Raw genomic sequence first — 15,507 nt, forward strand, 5'->3', positions numbered from 1 at the left:
TCCTTAGGCTGCTCTTTGCTGTCACTGTTTTTGTCTAGCATAGTTCTTTACAAATATTTTATTTCCAATTTATAATTTTTTCTGGCTTTACTGAGGTATAATTGACAAATAATAATTGTACATATTCAAGATGTACAATGTAATGATTTAATATGCATATACATTGTATAATGATACCATAATCAAATTAATTAACACAGCCTTTACCACACATAATTACCGTTTGTGTGTGTGTTCAGGATACTTAAGTTGTGCTCTCAGCAAATTCCAAGTAGACAACACAATATTGACTATACTGGACTCTTTGGCCAACTTATCAATTCCCTGGCCCGCCCATCCCTGAAAGCCACTGTTCTATTCTCTGCTTCTAGGAGACTGGCCACATGTAAATGACCAATGTATAATTTGTCTCATTTTATGTATTCTCTTTTCTGAGATATTTTAAATTCTATATTCAAATATATCATCATTTCCTTCTGTGATACCTTTGCTGTATTTATATTTAGAACATTCTATCCCATGCCAAAATGTTTACCTAACATTTAGGTAACATCCCATTAGGGAAATGTTTACCTAATTGATCTTTATTGTTTTATATTTTTAAATTTTAAATTTATATATGATTCACTGAATTTATCTGATTTATCTGGAATTTACTTTGGGATACGGTATGAAGTAAGGTCCTAATTTACTTTTTTTTCCAAATGGTTGCCTTTTCTCTGAGCACAGTATCTTATAAAAATCTTTCCTTTTCCTGCTGAGTTGTATTCTCTCTGATCTACTAAGGCTTGTTTCTGGGCTACCTAATTTTTTCCATTGTTCGGATGAATAGCCATCCCAGTCTGCTGAAGGCTGTCTCAGTTTCAGCACTGAAAGGCCTGTATCCCAGAAAGCCTTTTAGTCTTGAGTATCCACTCCCTATTTTTGTGCCATTGCCATATCGTCTTATTTATGATCATTTTGTGAGATATCTATTTTTTAAAAGATTTATTTTTATTTATTTAAAAGAGTTACAAAGAGAGGAGGAGACACACACACACACACACACACACACAGAGAGAGAGAGAGAGAGAGAGATCTTCCATCTGCTGGTTCACTCCCCAAATGGCCTCAATGGCCAGGGCTGAGCCCAGTTGGAAGCCAGGAGTCCAGAGTTTCTTCCGGGTTTCCTATATGGGTACAGGGGCCCATGGACCTGGACCATCCTCTGCTGCCTTCCTAGGCACATCAGCAGGGAGCCAGATCGGAAGTAGAATAGCCGGGTCCGCCGGCACCGCAGCTCCCTAGGCTAATCCTCCGCCTTGCGGCGCTGGCACACCGGGTTCTAGTCCTGGTCGGGGCGTCGGATTCTGTCCCAGTTGCCCCTCTTCCAGGCCAGCTCTCTGCTGTGGCCAGGGAGTGCAGTGCAGGATGGCCCAAGTGCTTGGGCCCTGCACCCCATGGGAGATCAGGAGAAGCACCTGGCTCCTGCCATCAGATCAGCGCGGTGCGCCGGCTGCAGCGCGCCAACCGCGGCGGCCATTGGAGGATGAACCAACGGCAAAAGGAAGACCTTTCTCTCTGTCTCTCTCTCTCACTGTCCACTCTGCCTGTCAAAAAAAAAAAAAAAAAAAAAAAAAGAATAGCTGGGTCTTGAACTAGTGCCCATGTGGGATGCTGGCATTGCAGGCAGAAGCCTAACCTGCACACCACAATGCTATGATCTATCTTTTTTTTTTTTTTTTTTGGACAGGCAGAGTTAGACAGTGAGAGAGAGACAGAGAGAGAAAGGTCTTCCTTCTGTTGGTTCACCCCCCAAATGGCCGCTAAGGCCGGTGCTGCACAGATCCGAAGCCAGGAGGCAGGTGCTTCCTCTAGGTCTCCCATGCGGGTGCAGCGGAGAGCTGGCCTGGAAGAGGGGCAACCGGGACAGAATCTGGTGCCCCAACCAGGACTAGAACCCGGGGTGCCGGCGCCACAGGTGGAGGATTAGCCTAGTGAGCCACAGCGCTGGCCTATGATACATCTTAATACCTAGTAGAGCAAGTGCCTCTCATTGTTCTTTCCAAAAACTGTTTATTCTTACAGATGAAATTCAGAGCATTTTACCAAATTCCAAATAAAAAATCTTACTGGAGTTGCACTACAATTACAAATAACTGAAGAGTATGCATTTTTAAAATTTGAGCCTTCCTTTCATGCAATATGGAATGCCCCTTTCAAGTGTTCTCTTAAAGTTAAAATTTGAAACTCATTAAAGTTTCAAATCTCAGGGCTGGAGTTGTAGTATAACAGGTAAAGCCATCACCTGAAATGCCGGCTTCCCAAATGAGCACCAGTTCGAGTCCCAGCTGCTCCGCTTCCAAGCCAGCTCTCTGCTAATCTGCCTGAAAAAAGCAGTGAAGGATGGGCCAAGTGCTTGGACCCCTGCACCCATTGCGGCCATCTGGGGAATGAACCAACAGATAGAAGACTCTCTCTCTCTCTCTCCCTCTCTCCCTCTCTCCCTCTCTCTCTCCCTCTCTCTATAACTTTCAAATAAATGAAAAAAAATCTTTTAAAAAAACTTCAAATTTCTTTTCATATAGGTCCTTACATATACTTTATTCCTAGGTAATCTCACATTTAATGTTACTATGGGAAATTTTCTCCCCATTACATTTCTAAATGCATAAATGCATTGGTATTATATGCATGTCTTTGTTAACTGCAGGCTTTCTTTCCTTTTATATGTAAATTTTTATTTTTAAAAATATTTATTTATTTATTTGAAAAGAAGAGTTACAGAGAGGTACAGGCAGAGGCAGAGAGAATCTTCCATCTGCTGGTTCCCTCCCCAAATGGCCACAACAGCGAGAGCTGGGCCAATCCGAAGCCAGGAGCCAGGAGCTTCTTCCAGGTCTCCCACATGGGTGCAGGGGCCCAAGCACTTAGGCCATCTTCTACTGCTTTCCCAGGCCATAGCAGAGAGTTGGATGGAAAGTGGAACAGCCAGGACTCGAACCGGCGCCCATATGAGATGCTGGCACACAGCGCTCGCCCCTCTTTCTTTTCTTTTTGTTTGTCTTTCTTGGCCACTGCAACTCCTCTCCTGTTCTACTCCTGGCACATATATTAACATAAAATGATAGCCAATTGTGCCAGTATCAATTGTTAATCTATCCTTTTCCTGATGAACTACTGCCTTTATCACTCATTAACTTTTTGCATATCTGTAATCTCATTCTAGATTTGTTATTCTGTTACACTGATCTATTTGTCTAATGTCATATTAATGTTATGTTGGTTTGTTTGCACTGGCTTAATTGCCTTGCCTAATACCTAGCAAAGCAAATCCTCCTTCAGTATTCTTATTTTTCTAACTTTTGTTTGTTACTCCTTTTTTAATGAGAGGGAAGGGAAGGGAAGGGAAGGGAAGGGAAGGGAAGGGGAGGGGAGGGGAGGGGAGGGGAGGGGAGGGAGGGAGGGAGGGAAGGAAGGAAGGAAGGAAGGAAGGAAGAAAAAGAAAAGAAAAGAAAAGAGAAGAGAAAACCCCTACTGGGATTCTAATTGGGTTTGCATTATATATGCATATCCATACACACACACACACATATTAGTTTAGGGAGAATTGACATTTTTATTAAGCCTCCACATTCAAGAATATTGTATGCGTCAGCACTGTGGCATAGTGGGTTAATCCTCCACCTGCAGCACCAGCATCCCACATGGGCGCCAGCTCTAATCCTGGCTGCTCCTCTTCCGATCCAGCTCTCTGCTATGGCCCGGGAAAGCAATGGAAGATGGCCCAAGTCCTTCGGCCCCGGAACCCAAGTGGGAGACCTGGAGGGAGGAAACTCCTGGCTCCTGGCTTCGGATTGGCCCAGCTCCGGTCGTTGTGGCCATTTAGGGAGTGAACCAGCAGATAAAAGACCTTTCTGTCTGTCTCTCCCTTTCACTTTCTATAATTCTACCTCTCAAATAAATAAGTAAAATCTTTTTAAAAAGATATAGGTCCTGAGCTTTTCTGGTTATACTTATTCCAGAGTTCTAGGTTCTTTTCTCTGCTATTGTAAATGTAATTTCCATTTCTAGGAATGTATAGCCATAATACCAAACACATTTTATTATTTATTATAGATATTTAAAAACTAAAGACTCTTGGGTTTTCTATGCATCAAGTACACATTAGCAAAAAGAGATGATTTAATCTCATCATTTGCACTAGGGATACAGATTTTCTTGCCTTACTCCATTTTCTAGAACAGCATTATCCAATAGAAATTTCTCTCCTGATGGAAATGCCACTAGATACATGGGCTATTGAGTACTTTAAATGTGACTGTGAGACAGAACTAATATTTACATTTAAATGATAATGAATTTAATATGTTGATAGCCACATGTGGCCAGTAACGGTATGTGGGACTGCACGGGGCTAGAGTATCCAAAATAACATTAAATAATAATGGCTCCAGGTATGTTTTTATAGTCCCTGCTTTTGATCAAAATTATTTTAGTGATTTGCTACTCCTTGCTGTTGCATTTTTTGGATAGAAAATTATAGTTAGGTATTTTTTCCATTCCTAGTTCATCAGAGTTTTTATTAGAAATGTCTGCCGAATTTTACCCAGTTGGTTTTCATTATTTATCTGACCATAGGGCTTTCTCTAGTAATTTGGTGATAGAATAGATTATGATCCGTTTTCTTGCATGTTATCATTCTTGCATTCCTGGAATAAACCATGCTTGGCCATAGTTTAGTGTGTTATTGCGTTATTGTAAAATAAAAATGAAAAGTGATTACGGTGAAAATGAGTCCTGCGTAGGGAACTGAGAATAGCTGTAGGTGCAGTGAGGGGCTGGAGGAGGCTTATCCGGGCCAAGGTAACTGCTGCACCTGTGAACGTCCCCCTACTTTCTGAAGAAAGTTGACAAGTTTGTAGGGAACCCAAAGAATCCCTTTAATCAGAGAGTAAATAGATGAAGAAAGCAACCAGACGGTTTACTATGGCGTCAGTGATTCCCCCCACCCCCCTTTCGTGGTATAAAGCTAGACAAGTGCGCTGCTGGTGTGGAGAGGGACCTCGTCTTAACACCGCCCCCAACTGCCTCGTAGGTCAGTTTCCCCGAATAAATCTTCGACTGTCTGCCAACCTGCCGTGGTCTGCCTCTTTGGTCAGAGTGTGGCCTCCTCTTGTGGAAGGTGGTTCTCAGTCCCGGTAGAAACTTTTCCCAAAGTGATTTAGAAATACAAATTGCGTTCTAGTTTCTTCATCAGTGCCTAGATCTTTCAGTTTCTCAGACGTGACAAGGTTGTACGCTGCGCCCCCTGTTGGGATTGGTCAGTATTTCCAGAGCAAGTGAAAAAAAATTTTCAAGACTCTTCCTATGCATTTTCAATCGTTCAGTCAAAAAAAAAAAAAAAAAAAAAAAGAAGAAGAAGAAGAAGACGACGACGACGACGACGGTACTTTCATCTTTGGGCTTTTGAGCTCTTTTGACCACGGCTGTCTGCAACTTGGGGCTGTTGACTCAATTACCTCTCTGTGTCCAGGGAGGAAGTCGGGCCCAGCATCCTATTCTCAGATTTCTCAGTCGCTTCTCCCAAAAAGAGATTCTACCAGGCGCAAAGAAGAAAGACAGGAACAAGGCACAGCGGGCTGTTTTAATACACTGTCCAAATCAAATCAGCGACCAAAAGTTTCTCAAGTATTTGTCTCAGCCTGGACCTATTATAGTAATCCTTTCTTCTCTGACAGCTTTTGGCTCTAGGCTGTCGTGCAGCTTTGCCAGAAGGAAAGTATAGGTTCATTGGAAAGTGTGACTTACTCCAAGACTGAGAAAGGAGGCTGCAGTTCCATTCAGGTCACGTTTCTTCAACCTGAAGCTGAAGTCTCTCGCCAGCCAGACCTCTGACCAGTCCTGTGTACAGTGTAGTGTTCAAGCAAGCTGTTTGGACCCTCTTTTCATGCAGAAAGCCTGGATAGAGCATCCATCAGCTGAACACTGCTGAAGGAATTCCAGCTGACAGAGGACGACATGAACCTTGCACCCGTCATGAGAACTCCTCTTATTGAAGACACAACAGCTGCGTATTTTCCAGACTGGACTGTCAGACCCTTGGGCTGAACGCTTTTGGGAAATCGGGGTGTGACCTGGACATTTCTTTTCTTTTTCTTTTTTTTTTTTTATTTGACAGGTAGAGTTAGAGAGAGAGAGAGAGAAAGGTCTTCCTTCTGCTGGTTCACTCCCCAAATGGCCTCTACGGCCGGTGCTGCACAGATCCAAAGCCAGGAGCCAGGTGCTTCTCCTGGTCTCCCATACGGGTGCAGGGCCCAAGCACTTGGGCCATCCTCCACTGCCTCCCGGGCCACAGCAGAGAGCTGGTCTGGAAGAGGAGCAACCGGGAGTAGAACCCGGCACCCATATGGGATGCCGGCGCCGCAGGTGGAGGATTAACCAAGTGAGCCACAGCGCCGGCCCTGGACAAGTTTTTTGATCTAGATGACATTGGGAAACAGCACACCTAAGACCTTAGGAAATTTTTGGGTGGAATTTCAAGTGCAAAATGTCCCTTCAGAAAGAATTGCAACGCAGAAGATCCTGTCTGCGATAGGAGAGTGCCTGGATCACTTTGGCTCCGGCTGAGTTGGGGGTACAGAAGATCCTGAATGCTCGGTGGTCGCTCATGAGCTTCTCCCACCAGGCCTCCGGGTCTCCGTGTGATGTGACCACCAACAGAATCACCTTGAAAAGTTCTGAACGCCTTAATACATATGGTGCCCTGGAGTGCAGAGTGAGAGCCTTGGTGGGCAGTGTGTCTGTTGCGTTGGGTTCAGACAGCCTCATTATTCCTGGTGTTTGGATGATGATTTTCTCCCTTACCAGGAGGTCATCTTTTGTCTCCAGAGGTCACCCCCACCCCATTCTTCCGACACTGGATTCCCTAAAAACTCTGGCAGATAGAGAAGATTAAGTGTATGATAGAAGGCAACAGTTGTACATTCGTTCATGGCTTGAATAAAACAAAACCTTCGGGAAATGCAAAAGCACTAGAATTGCTACTGAAGGAATTCTCTGAATATTGTGGCAATTTCATTCTCAGTACAATTTCCATCCATATTCGACAAGGAAGGGAGCAGAACAAACCCGATTCTCTCCTCTGCATATTCAGGATCCTTTTGAAACTTTTCTCAATATAAGCAAAAGTGTCGTCAAAGCACACTGCCCAAAGTTTGTAGATTGAGCTCCAGAAAGTGGCTGGATTCTGCAGCAGGAAGCTAAGGATCACCCTTCCTCATCAAGCTGTCAGCCCCCTGCTGCTGCCTTCCATAGCAAACAGCGAGTCTCATGCCAAGAAGCAAAGGAGGAGGCCCCCAAGTGAAAGAATTAAAAACTTGTTGGAATCCATCAAAGGGAACCGCCCAGAAAGCCCCAGGAACACCAATGGAAGAAGAACAATGAGCACTCAGACGTAATCCCTGGCTGCCCCTCTCCTTGAAGAACTGATTTTGTCCTGTAAGTGGTTTGGGAAGAATTGGGGAGGAGGGATCTCCACCTCCACATGGGGCCCTTTTACCTGGTCTGCAGCTCTGAGACATTGCAGTCTCAGCAGTCTGCCCCCAGGGGGCGTTTTACTGAACTCCCAGTCTCAGAGCAGGTGGAAGAAGATGGGAATTTTGTTAACTAAATCATCTATGCAAAGTGAATGGGAAAAATCAGTATAAGAATCAAGCCAGGGGGCCAGCGCTGTGGCGCAGTGGGTTAACGCCCTGGGCCTGAAGTGCCAGCATCCCATGTGGGCACTGGTTCCAGTCCCCACTATTCTACTTCCGATCCAGCTCTCTGCTGTGGCCTGGGAAAGCAGTGGAAGATGGTCCAAGTCCTTGGGCCCCTGCACCTGCCTGGGAGACCCAGAAGAAGCTCCTGGCTCCTGGCTTTGGTTCGGCGCCGGCCATTGTGGCCATTTGGGGAGTGAACCAGCGGATGGAAGACCTCTCTCTCTCTCTCTCTCTCTCTCTCTCTCTCTGCCTCACCTCTTTCTGTGTAACTCTGACTTTCAAATAAATGAATAAATATTCAAAAAAAAAAAAAGAATCAAGCCATTGTTGATATCCATGTCAGCCTCTGATTGGGAAGCATTTCAAAGGGTATGTCCAGTTGTGTACATATGGAGGCAAAGACTGTTTGATAAAGCTGCCAGTTGTGGTGGTACTCTTTACTATGGGTTTTTCTTGTTTTTTTTTTTTCGTTTTTTTTTTATTAAAGATTTATTTGAAAGAGTTATATATATAGAGATCCTCCATCTGCTGGTTCACTCCCCAATTGGCCACAACAGCCGGAGCTGAGCTGATCCAAAGCCAGGAGCCAGGACCTTCTTCCGGGTCTCCCAGGCAGGTGCAGGGGCCCAAGGACTTGGGCCATCCTCTACTGCTTTCCCAGGCCACAGCAGAGAGCTGGATTGGAAGTGGAATAGTGGGGACTGGAACCAGTGCCCACATGGGATGGTGGCGCTGCAGGCAGTGGCCTCACCCTCTAGGCCACAGCGCCGGCCCCGATGTGTTGTATTTTAAAATATCATTTCCTTTTTCTATTTTCAAAAGTGAACCCTGTTTCTAACTACAATGTGATATTCCCCATGTTCTTACCCTTCTCCTTTGAAAATTCTCCTTTCCCTCTAGGAAATAGATTTGGAAACATTCCCCATTAGAAGCAAACAGTGCAGGGCATAAAAACACAGATTTGAACAGCCTGGCACCGGCTGTTTCCTCTGTAAACTGGGGGTAGGGGTGGTGGCTGCACCCCCAGGTGACTCTGAAGACAAAGGTGCCAGCTCCAGAGCCCGGCAACGGAGGAACTGCTGCTGGCCTCAGCTGTCACTTTTCGGAATTTGGTTTGGAGCCATTTTTTATTTTCAAAATTCAAATGTAGACTTTATAGTGGCTTTTATAAGTTTCCCACTTCAATTTTAGATCGGGCTCTGCATGGGGTATTTTGAGAAACCCAGTAATAGAATTAACTATGAAGCAATAACTTCTTTGTCCATGTGGCTGTGCTGTTGGATTTTACATCTGAAACCAACAAACGGGTGTCATGTCCTTTTATACAGGCAGCGTCTTTCAACTAACAGCCCATTTTCATTTGTTCTCTAATGGAGTTGAATTCTGTTGGCCTAGCTATCTGTATTGATTTTGCAAGATTAAAAAGCCTAACTACTTAAGTGTTTCTAAATGAAATGACTTTTTTTTTCTGTTCATGGATATTCGATCAGGCATTTTCTTTGTTACGTTGATGTTAAGTGGAAATGATTATTTATGCACATAAAGTATGTGTATGTACTAACATTTTCTTTCTTTGGTAACTTATAGAGTGATTCTGTTTTACTTTTCAGAATGATATTTAATGATGTGATGAATTTTAATCTACAAAGATCTTTTAATGTACCACTTTAAATTCTAGTTAATTTAGACTGCAAACAAACAAACAAGAAGGAAGATAAAATGGAACTGTGGGAAAACAGACAAAGGGGAGAAAAACCTCAGATTCCTTCTCCAGGCTTAGGATGAGCAATTCTCGGGAAAATGGCAAAAATAACCACATGGAATTTCTCTAGTGTGCCAACAGGAATAAAATGACTTAATTATATTGGGCAGCTCCTAGGAATAAAGTAAGAAGTAACAAAGGGCACATAAGACAAACAAAATATACTGCAGAAGTAACAATGAAGCCCAGTTATATAATTGGTGGGCTTTATTTATAAGTGCAAAAATAGTCACTGGAATATACAATGGCTTCTAAAAGCTCTAAAAATTAAAATTTATCCTAAGTAAAGAGTTAAGGGAAATAAAGGACTACCCTCCTCCCTCTGCTTTGTAGGTATCCAAAGGAAACAAAGTCGGCACATGAAAGTGATATCGGCACTCCCAGATTCATCGCAGAACTATACACAATAGCCAAGATAGGGAATCAGCCTAGACGTTCATCACTGGATGAATGGATAAAGAAAATGTGGTGTACGTATACACAGTGGAATATTACTCCACCATAAAAAGAATGAAATCTTTACATTTGCAGCCAAATGAATGGAACTGGGGATCACTATGTTAAGTGAAATTACCTCTATGCAGAAAGACAAATCCTCTATGATTGCTCTCCTATGTGGAAGTTACAAAAAGAGTCAGTCTGAAGTTACAATGGTGATTCCTAGAGGTTGAGAAGAATGGAAAGAGAGGGAATAGAGGAAAGTCGCATAATAAGTACTAAAATGCAGATCAAATAATAAGTCCTAATGTTCCATTGCACAGTGGGATGACCATAGTTTGCAATAATGCATTATATACTGTATAAAGAACTGGAAGTCATCAGTAGGCTCCAAATACAAAGAAAAAATAAGGAAACGGAAAAGCTAGTTTCCTGGTTTGATGACTTACACTGTGTAGATATATTTAAATATTGCACTGTACCCCATAAAATGTATAAGCACTGCATGTTAATAAAAAATTTTAGGCCGGCGCTGAGGCTCACTAGGCTAATCCTCCACTTTGCAGTGCCGGCACACCAGGTTCTAGTCCCGGTCGGGGCGCCGGATTCTGTCCCGGTTGCCCCTCTTCCAGGCCAGGCTGTGGCCCGGGAGTGCAGTGGAGGATGGCCCAGGTGCTTGGGCCCTGCACCCCATGGGAGACCAGGAGAAGCACCTGGCTCCTGCCATCGGATCAGCGCGGTGCGCCGGCCGCAGCGCGCAGGCCGCGGCGGCCACTGGAGGGTGAACCAACGGCAAAAGGAAGACCTTTCTCTCTGTCTCTCTCTCTCACTGTCCACTCTGCCTGTCAAAAAAAATTTTTTTTAAATAACTAAAAAATATTTTTAAAAGGATCACCTTTAAGGTGGGCCTGGGATCAAGTCCCATCTCCACCTTCCCTCTGAATTCCTGCTAATGTGCCTGGGAGGCAGCTAATGATGGCTTATGTACTGGAGTCCCTGCCACTCACGTGGAAACTCAGATGAAGTTCCTGCCTCAGACCTTCAGCCTGGCCCAGCCCTGGCTGTTGTGGGCATTCAGGGAGTGAACCAGCAGATAAGAGAGCTCTCTGTCTGTCTCTCTGCCTTCCTACCTTTCAAATACATTTATAAAATGAATATTTAAAAAAAAAAATGGGCCATTCTCAGCAGAAACAAAGTACTACCAGACCTAATTTGGAGGTATAAGAATTTAAAATAAGAGTGAAGAAAGAGGGGCCGGTGCTGTGATGTAGTGGATAAAGGCTGGTACTGTATTGTAGCGGGTAAAGCCGCCGCCTGCAGTGCCGGCATCCCATATGGATGCCGGTTTGAGTCCCAGCTGCCCCACTTCTGATCCAGCTCTCTGCTATGGCCTGGGAAAGCAGTGGAAGATGGCCCAATATGGAAAGCCAAGACTCTGTGACAAAAAAAATACCCTACACAGAGGATCTCTGTGAGATGGGAGAGAGAGAGGGAGGTGGGATGGGAGCTGGGTGGGGGGTAGGGTAGAAAGAACCATTATATTCCTAAAGTTAAAAAAATTTTTTTAAACTTTAATGTCTGCTGTTCTTGTTTTTCAAAGATTTATTTATTTACTTGAAAGTCAAAGTTACACAGAGAAAGAAGGAGAGGGAGAGGGAGAGGGAGAGAGAGAGAGAGAGAGGTTTTCCATCCACTGGTTCATTCCCCAGATGGCCACAACAGCTAGAGCTGCACCGATCCGAAGCCAGGAGCCAGGAGCCGGGAGCTTCCTCCGGGTCTCCCACGTGGGTGCAGGGGCCCAAGGACTTGGGCCTTATTCTACTGCTATCCCAGGCCATAGCAGAGAGCTGGATGGGAAGTGGAGCAGCCGGGTCTCGAACCTGTGCCCAAATGGGATGCCGGCGGTTCAGGCCAGGGTGTTAACCCACTGCGCCACAGCGCTGGCCCCAGGTCTATCTGTTTTAAGAGAAAATTTTCTTCAAAGAAAATGCTGAGGAGTGAGTGGAGCAGTAGTTGAGCATCGGCATCCCATATTGGACTTTCCAGGCTTGAGTCAGCTCCGCTCTCCATTCCAGATTCCTACTGATGCACACCCTGAGAAGGCAACAGGAGGATTCAGATAGTTGGATTCCTAGGAGACCTGGGTGGAGTTCCAGGCTCCTGGCTTCAGCCTGGCCCAGCTCAGGCTGTTGTAGTTCTTTAGGGAGAAACCAGCAGATGGGAGATCCATTCTCTCTCTCTTTCTCTCTCTCCTTCTTTCTCTGTGTAACTGTGACTTTCAAGTAAGATCAATAAATGTTTTTTTTAAATGTACTGCAATAAACTTGCCATCGTCACTCATGTTGTGCTTTGGGGCCATCAAGTAAAAAAGGGTAACTTGAACACAAGTGTTGTAATGCTTCAACAGTTGCTAGCAAAAACTCAGATGGCTACTAAGTAACTAATAGCAGGTCTGCTTGATAGCATGGATACACTGGACACATCAGTGAATCCAAGCCCAGGTGGGCTGAGGGGTGGGCATGAGATCTCATCACTCTACCTCAGAACAGCATGCAATTTAAGATTTATGAATTTTTTATTTCTGGGATTTCCTATTTACCATTTCAGACCACTGTTGGCTGCAGGCAATGGACCTTGGAAATAAAACCTCAGCTAAGAGAGACTACTGTATACAAATGGATAATTAAATGAAAAGATCCTCAAGGTCACTAACCATTAGAGACTTACAAATCAAATCCACAACAAGATAGTGCTACATACCCGTCAGGAGAGTTACTGATTTAAAATGAAAAATATTGGCCAGTGCTGTGGTATAGAGGGTTAAGCCACTGTCTGCAGTGCCAGCATCTATATGGGCACTGGTTCGAGTCCTGGCTGCTTCACTTCCCATCCAGCTCCCTGCTAATGTGACTGGGAAAGCAGTAGAAGATGGCCCAAGTCTTTGGGCCCCTGAAACTGCGTTGGAGACTCGAAGAAGCCCCTGACTCCTGGCTTCAGACTGGCCCAGCTCCAGCCGTCGGGACCATTTGGGGAGGGAACCAGAAGATGGAAGATCTCTCTCTCTCTCTCTGCCTCTACCTCTCCCTCTCTGTAACGTCTTCTTTCAAGTAAAATAAATAACTATTTTTAAAAATAAAATAAAATGGAAAATAACAAGTGTTGATAGGGATGTAAAGAAACTGGAACTATTGTGTATTGTTGGTAATAATGTAAAATTGTACAGCTGCTAGCTAAACTAGGAATTACCATACATACCAGCAATTCCACTTCTAGGTATACACCCCCAAAGAATTGGACACAGAGACTCAAATGGTTATTTTTAAAAAGATTTTTATTTATTTATTTGAGAGCCACAGACAGAAAGAAGGAGAGAGAGAAAGGCCTCCCATCCATCCTCTGGCTCAGCACTGCCCCCCCCCCCCCCCCCCCCCCCGCCAATGGCTGCAATGGCTGGAGCCAGACCAATTCAAAACCAGGAGCCAGGAGGAAACCCCTGCCCCAGGATAGGGCCCCCTGTGGGTACAGGGGCCCAAGCACCCAGGCCCCCCAACACCACCCCCCTCCTGCCCCCAGGCCACAAGCAAATAGCCAGATCAGAAAAGGGAAAGCCAGGACATGGGACACAGGACACGAAAGGGGGCCGGCGCCACAGGCGGAGGCCCAGCCCACTATACCACAGCACGGACCCCTCAAATAGATAGCTTTATACCAATACTCATAGCAGCATTATTTACAATAGCCAGAAGGTATGAACAACCCAATGTCCATTGACAGATGAACGGCTAAGCAAAATGTAGTCTTGCCTACATAAAATATTTAGCCTCTAAAATGAGTAACATGCTGATACTTGCTAGGACACAGGTGAATCTGAGGAACATTATACTAAGTAAATGAAGCCAGACACAAAAGGACAACTTTTGTATGATTCCACTTATATTAGTTACCTAGAACAGACAAATTCAAAAAGAAAGTAGAGGTTATCAGAGGCCGGGCTGGGGTGGGGGGGATGAGGAATAACTGTACCTCTCACTGTTGCAAGAGAGATCTATGAAGACATAGGCAATATTGAGATTTAAATGGACATGGGCTTAAGTATTGGCTCTGCCATTTACTGTGTGATATGGGTCAAGGTAATTAACCTTTTAAAATCTCAGTATGGTAACCTGAAAAAAAAAAAAAAAACCCAATAAGCAGGAAAATAGTCCTACCGAACTCACAGGAGGAATTGTGAGGGCTGAATGAACTAATGCATACAAAGCACTAGCACAGAGCCTAGCACAGAATGTGCTCAATGAATGTTAGCTATTATTAACCTTAGAACAGTTCCAAGTACACGACAATAAATTTCTGGTGAAAGGACACATGCAACTGCATATTTGCTATAACGATGAGATTGATTGAAGCCACAGTTGGGAAGAAAGAGGAGAGCTTTACAGGGAAAAGGGTGCAGAAGAACTCATTAGAAACAAACAGCAACATGACAGAACCCGGAAGTACATTCTGTATGCACCTGACAATGTGTTAGTGTGTATTTTAAATGTGTGTATCAAGTTACTTCTTGAATCAGTTCTCCCCCATCAAGATAAACATAATTCATGCCATTTTTTCCCTTCTACTTCTCAGTTTCTTTTGAGAAGGGGCTGACAATTTGGCAATAAGAAAGCAATTTCCTAACTGTATGACTGTATCTCTAACTAGATTGCAAATTTCTTAAGGATAATTTTTTTTTGCCTCCTTCTCATGAAACACCATATTTCAAGCACTTAATAAATGGTTCAAATTAAGACGTTAAATTCTCAATTAACATATGTTGAATGATTGAATTTATAAGTGGACAGTTATCCCTTGTGTTCTCCTCCTCCGCACCTAGGGATGCTCCCTAAGAAAGTTCTATCAGAGCACTACTTTCATTTATCAAAAACTTATATCTAGGGGCCGACACTGTGGCACGGTGGGTAGAGCCGCCTTCTGCAATGCCAGCACCCCAAATGAGCTCTGGTTAGTGTCCCAGCCGCTCTACTTCTGATCCAGCTCTTTGTTATGGCCTGGGAAGGCAGCAGAAGATGGCCCAAGTGCTTGGGCCCCTGCATCCACATAGGAGACCTGAAATAAGCTCCCGGTTCCTAGCTTCCACCTGGCCCAGACCCGGCTGTTGCAGCCATCTAGGAAGTGAACCAGAGAATGGAAGCTCTCTCTCTCTTTCTCTCTCTCTCCCTCTCTGTAACTCTGAGTTTCTAATAAATAAATAAATAAATAAATATTGAAAATTTATATCTGCTTCTTTAATCAAAGGTTTTGAGTTGCTTCTAGTGTTATTTACTGTACAAAGTAAAAGTAACTAGGAGATTAAGAGAAACAAGTTATTTATTATATGAGAAAGGTCAACATATGCCAATAAAGTTCATAGTTAATAGACATGGGTTACTAATTTGGTTCTGAGCTTCCTAGCAGCCATCACATAGAAAATTAAGCACATGACTTACATTTTCCATACTATTCAAAACTGTTAGCTATTTCAGTTACTAAAAATACAAATTTTCCTTTGAGTTATCATTAAAGGATTCT

At 44.0% G+C, this 15,507-nt stretch overlaps 1 pseudogene; it reads left to right on the forward strand.

The window, feature by feature from the left end:
- The first annotated feature begins 4,968 nt into the window (after positions 1-4,968).
- Positions 4,969-7,439, forward strand: LOC100344861 (poly(A) RNA polymerase, mitochondrial pseudogene; annotated as a pseudogene).
- Positions 7,440-15,507: the final 8,068 nt, after the last annotated feature.

The sequence above is a fragment of the Oryctolagus cuniculus genome, chromosome X, assembly GCF_964237555.1.
Source record: "Oryctolagus cuniculus chromosome X, mOryCun1.1, whole genome shotgun sequence".
Lineage (NCBI taxonomy): Eukaryota > Metazoa > Chordata > Mammalia > Lagomorpha > Leporidae > Oryctolagus > Oryctolagus cuniculus.